The sequence below is a fragment of the Primulina eburnea genome, chromosome 8, assembly GCF_022965805.1.
Source record: "Primulina eburnea isolate SZY01 chromosome 8, ASM2296580v1, whole genome shotgun sequence".
NCBI lineage: Eukaryota > Viridiplantae > Streptophyta > Magnoliopsida > Lamiales > Gesneriaceae > Primulina > Primulina eburnea.
In genome coordinates this window covers 36,601,903-36,608,664 of record NC_133108.1, presented here as the reverse complement: position 1 = coordinate 36,608,664, position 6,762 = coordinate 36,601,903, and positions in this window count along the sequence as shown.

Here is a 6,762-nt window from a genome sequence, read left to right as displayed (position 1 = left end):
CAACGATCACCCGTCGATCCCCAACGAAGCCTGCAACAATAAAATCTCAAGAACACATCAATACATAATTTTCTGAAAACGTAGTTTGAGCAGTCCCACGAAAAACGTCATAACTTACTCAATATTTATCCAAATATTTCGATTTTACTGTCAAATCGAATGTATCGAAAAGTTCTACAATTTTCGTACTGAAAGTTTTCTCAGAATCACGACTAAAAAGTCGCAGTATTTAAAAAGACAGTAAAAACGAGTTTTCAGATCTAAAAATTATTTCAAAACTGATCCAAACCATTTTCTGCTCAAACGACAAACGTCACACATGAATTTTTACGCATAAAAATAACACAACACATAATATGACAAGATCGATGCAGAAAGAACAGAATATACGTGCCTTTTGATATTTAAAAATACCGTAACGACGATACCGAAGCGGAACAAGTGCGAGGATTGATCCGAGACGAACGTGACACTAATTTCTTGCAATAAAATCACTGAAAATTGCTGGAGAAAATAGAGAGGGAGGGGGCGGCTGCTGTGTCTCTTAGAACCCTAGGTTTCTTTCTCAAGAAAATGAGAATGCAAAATGTGTGTGTGAGTGTTGATTGTGTGTGTGTGGGGTGTATAACGTGTAGGGGGGTTTGTGTATTGATTAGAGAGATAATTAGGGGAGTTAATTAGGTTAATGAAAATACTAATAACTAATTAACATGCTAACTAAAATACTAATCCCCCACTAATTAAGTAGCACCCTTAATTTAGAATAAAATGCACAAGTGTCAAATTTTCAATATTTAAAATCCCCAACTAATCAAATTAGTATTTTTGAAAAGTTTAAAATCTTGAAATCGCCTAATAAATTAAATTAGGTTTTAAAAATGCTAAAACTTAATAAATCGTTTAAATGTCATTTTCTTGATTTGAAATAAAACACCCCATTTTAAAATCACCTAAATCGTCGCCGGTCTCATTTCCTCGATCCCGCCTCGAATAATCGCCTGAAACATAAAACTCAAGGAAAACGTTTTAACGTGAATCAACTAAATATATTATAATTTAAAAATAATGCAAATTCATAAATAATGAATTAAAACCAAAATTAATGAAACAAACATGCATTAAAACCATTTAATACAATACATAAAGAGTTTAACAACTTGCATGGATGTGGTTCACGTGGACCTCAAATTTTCGAGGCGTCACAATCTATCCCCCTTACATTGAATTTCGTCCTCGAAATTCGCTAATCCTCGATTATCCAAAAGTTTAGATTCTTAATTCTAGTATCCCAACAATCCATGTTACCGCTGCGCTACTCTGATAAATTAAGTCTTATGTTGTCCTTATGTCTCTTCAATCCTAATTAAATTGCCTACCAAAAACCTCGTGTGCAAATCACAACTTAAAACGACTTATGGTAACTTAGTTTACTTTACTACGACCTCGAATTCTGACTTTTCTCGCTGTTCCAAATATTAGAAATGGAAGTTCAAACTTTTCGTATCTTACCTTTTTTATAATATACCTGTAATGTCAACGACCTATTACATTAGCATTTATGCAGTTCAACTTAAGAACTCTTAGCACCAAAGGTTACTGATCAACTTCTATCCTCGGCAATACACTTAAAAGTTAAACCTTATCTTAACCCCATAATAATATAGGCCCACAATCCTTGAATCGGATCTTTCCTTACGACAACAAACTTACGTAACTTAGATATTTTCAAGTACGTCCCAAAATATAAAATTGTTGTCAACCTTTAATTTCGAGTAACAAAAATCCATAAAACTCAACATACACAATGCTGATCTTCTACTTAAATAATAAAACCTTTCTAGCATCAATCACATGCTTAAAATATTTTCTTCACGATTACAATATAGTTGAGGCCTAAGACACTTGGACCTTCCTCATTTGAACGAATGTCCCACTTAGATGTATCCTCAATAGTCAATTAATTCTAGCGTATAAACTTAATAAGTTTCCTTTGTTAATGATTGACTAACTCTAATAAATCAACTCTACTTATAACCCATACAATTCTAGAATCCCCATATCAAACTTTTAGATTTATTACTCAATAAAATTCTTAATATTCATTCATTGATAACTTATGTTGAACACCACTAATTCCCTTTTGTTTTTATTTCACCCAAAAATTCCGTATGAACAACTATCTCATAAACTTAAAATTCAAGCTTACACAACACAAGCAGTATTAGATAGTATAACTCCAATACATATATCCGCTTAGTCCCAAGTTAATAATGGCTTTCAAAATTCCTCAAGACAAGGTGTCTACCTCAATTCTTACATGCATCTATCGAATAACCTAACCATCAGTCATACCCAACTTCCTAGAAAAATTAAATTCCCCCAACGTAGAATCTTAACTGTTAAGATCATGAATAAAACTTATGACACATCAAACTTAAGTTCCCAAAAATTTGCGAACTCAATGTTTATTCTTATAACTTAGCTAACCGATCAACTTTACCTCAAATCGTTATCACCCTGAATTCTTAATTTTCCACAACATTAATTACTAACGCTTAAATTTTCGAGCCCGATGTCGATTTATCCTACCATTCCCTTGATTACCATTTCTTATAATATTATAATCCAGATACTTCAAGGTTCTAATGATCCCTTCGAGCTCAAATCATCGAAAATTCCTATCACTTAAACTATTCAATTATAACTTACAGCTAGACTAGTCCGCAAATTTATTAAAATTGCAAATATTAGTTCTTAATTTCCTCAAACATTATTCAATTTGTCCTAAATTTCGAAAATTCCTCCATTACCAATAGCTCTTGGCATTCCTAATTCCATTTTATAGGTTTTATGTATCATAAAGTTCAATAAATTTAAGCTTATTAAGCCCAAAATCAATTTCCATAGCCTTGAAAAATTACTTATTTAACCCATGACACGACCTTGATAAAATTTCCCATGACACGACCTTGATATCCTTGCACTAAACCATGACATCAAACCTCAAAGCATGCTAAAATATTTTCCCCAAAATATGCAAGACACGGACCCCGTGCCTACCTCCGTGTAGGGGTCCGTGTAGACTCGGGTGAGAAGACTCGAAAGGAAAGGTGGACACGAACCCCGTGCTAGGGTCCGTCTGTGGGTCCGTGTACCTACGGGACAAGCAAACCCACGAAAATTCAATACATGCAATGCTTATCATTCTAGGCTCGATTGTACAGATCATGAACCGACACCCCGAGACCCATACTAGCATGTCGTAACATCAAACCAAATGCGTACAAACACCCAAAGCACCGACGTTCACCCTACGACACATACAATTCGAAAACGTGGCAATTGACACCAAAACCGTTTCTTACGACTTCTAATGAATTCAAGTGCCTATCGACACTAACCAGCATACAAAATACCAACCCAACATCATACTAACCATACCTAGACGCAGCAACGATCACCCGTCGATCTCCAACGAAGCCTGCAACAATAAAATCTCAAGAACACATCAATACATAATTTTCTGAAAACGTAGTTTGAGCAGTCCCACGAAAAACGTCATAAATCACTCAATATTTATCCAAATATTTCTATTTTACTGTCAAATCGAATGTATCAAAAAGTTCTACAATTTTCGTACTGAAAGTTTTCTCAGAATCACGACCAAAAAGTCGCAGTATTTAAAAAGACAGTAAAAACGAGTTTTCAGATCTAAAAATTATTTCAAAACTGATCCAAACCATTTTCTGCTCAAACGACAAACGTCACACATGAATTTTTACGCATAAAAATAACACAACACATAATATGACAAGATCGATGCAGAAAGAACAGAATATACGTGTCTTTTGATATTTAAAAATACCGTAACGACGATACCGAAGCGGAACAAGTGCGAGGATTGATCCGGGACGAACGTGACACTAATTTCTTGAAATAAAATCACTGAAAATTGCTGGAGAAAATAGAGAGGAGGGGGCGGCTGCTGTGTCTCTTAGAACCCTAGGTTTCTTTCTCAAGAAAATGAGAATGCAAAATGTGTGTGTGAGTGTTGATTGTGTGTGTGGGGGGGGGGGGGTGTAGAACGTGTAGGGGGTTTGTGTATTGATTAGAGAGATAATTAGGGGAGTTAATTAGGTTAATGAAAATACTAATAACTAATTAACATACTAAATAAAATACTAATCCCCCACTAATTAAGTAGCACCCTTAATTTAGAATAAAATGCACAAGTGTCAAATTTTCAATATTTAAAATCCCCAACTAATCAAATTAGTATTTTTGAAAAGTTTAAAATCTTGAAATCGCCTAATAAATTAAATTAGGCTTTAAAAATGCTAAAACTTAATAAATCGTTTAAATGTCATTTTCTTGATTTGAAATAAAACACCTCATTTTAAAATCACCTAAATCGTCGCCGGTCTCATTTCCTCGATCCCGCCTCGAATAATCGCCTGAAACATAAAACTCAAGGAAAACGTTTTACCGTGAATCAACTAAATATATTATAATTTAAAAATAATGCAAATTCATAAATCATGAATTAAAACCAAAATTAATGAAATAGACATGCATTAAAACCATTTAATACAATACATAAGGAGTTTAACAACTTGCATGGATGTGGTTCACGTGGACCTCAAATTTTCGGGGCGTCACAGACCTCGTCTCAAAATTTATTAGATCCGTCGATTTAATGTTTAAATAAACATGTGGTGTAACACTCCACGACTTGCATAGTTAATCCATATATGGATGTTAATCAAGCTATATTGTTTGTATAATATAAAGCGAATAAACACATAGATTTCAAATTATTAAATAAACTTACAAAATGATACTGATACTAAACTCTAATTGAATATACCGATATCTAATTTACAACCTTATATATTCAAACGTTTATAAAAATAGCATAAGTTCTAGTGATAACAAACTGTTTCACATTGTTTCAGGGGCTAGCTGTTATTTTCATATATTAACAGGTTTCTAGCTAAACGTTGTGAAATCAAGCCAGATTACACTTTTTCTTATTCATATAAAGATGTTGTGAACAAGTTCAAGCCGCACTCCAACCTGACCACATACTCTAGCCGGTCAAATCTATCAGATAGAGTACGACTGAAAAATTATGGACGTATCATACTAACTCTTGATTGACATGAATACTTCATAAAATGTCAGAAGTCAATAAAATTTTCCGAATCCAAGCCATAAAAGCAATAAGCATTAAATGAGTGTTAAATGTAGTGTACTATGACGAGAAGTTGACAATTTCATCCAGTCAGATGTTAGTATATACGATCGTTGAAATTTCTCGACCGTTCGGAGATTTTCAAGTATAAATATGCATATTCAAGATTTAAGAATATACAGGACTGAAGCTTTTACCATCTGATATATACAAGATTTCTTGCACTTTTATTCTTTCAATATCAAGTTGCTCACTAGCACACGATTATATTCCATATCAGATCATCACTGATCATTTTGTGTTACTTCTACAAATCTAGTTGTTCAAAACTATTTGTTGAAGAGTTGTGTTGTATCTGTCTGAACCAAGGGTTCCACAGATAACCAAAGTTTCATTGTTGTTTAATTTTTTTCTTAAGAGTTTTGATTTAGGCAGCGATAGTCCTAATCAAAGAGATTTTCTTCTTAAGTAGAAGAAGAGGCTATGTAGGAGTCGTTAATCTCCAAACATCCATAAAACCTTGTGTTATTTACTTGGAGCTTTATATTTATTTCTACTTTGATTTATTTCTATAGCCACATTGTTAAAAGACGGTATACATTGAATATATTATTATATCACTAGTCTAACCGGATTGTTTCCGCACTTTAAAACACTTTTCAATGGTCCAACAATGTCTAATCCTTTAAGAAAAGATATTAACAACTAATAAATGTTAATTTCAGCTCGAGTTTTCAAGAATTTTTAAAATAGTTCATTCACCTCCTTTTTTTACGATCCCAACAAGAAGTAACAGAGATGATTTTTCTTAAAATAATATATATTTCAAATGTTAAATGTATATTTCAAATGTCATCATTTAACAAGATATTTATGTTCTCTAAATATTATTTTGATGCTTCGAAGATATTAATGCGCGCACATTTAGCTGCACAAAGATGATGGCATATTTTATGTTAACACCGATGGTTCAATGAATATTCTTAAAGCTAACATGGTCATAGTGACATGACACAACCCACTTGTGATATTTTCTGCTTTGGCCCGATGTCTCACGGCTTTAAAACGCATCACAACATGCAGCGTCTACACAAACTGGCTCTGATGCCAAATGTCACGGTCCAACCCACTTGTGATATTGTACGTTTTGGCTCGAGGCCTCACGGCTTTAAAATGCTTCACAACGTGCGGCGTCCACACACTGGCTCTGATACCAAATGTCACGACCTATCTCACTTGTGATATTGTCCGCTTTGACCCGAGGCCTCACGGCTCTAAAACGTTTCACAATATGCAGCGTCCACACATACTGGATCTGATACCGAACCCGAAAACCCTACCGTGACCACCCCTACCTATATCCAGTTGAATCATCAGAGTTGCAAATCATATAACATACGATAATGGTATAAAAAAGAATAGAAGAATAATTGTGCTCGACCGTAACTTTAAAAAAATGAAATATGACACTGAAATTGTAATTTTAAAACAACCACACTTACTTTAGATCTAGATTAAAATGTGAAGGACGATTTCTTTGCAAGGGTTTTCGAATCCTCATTGGATTT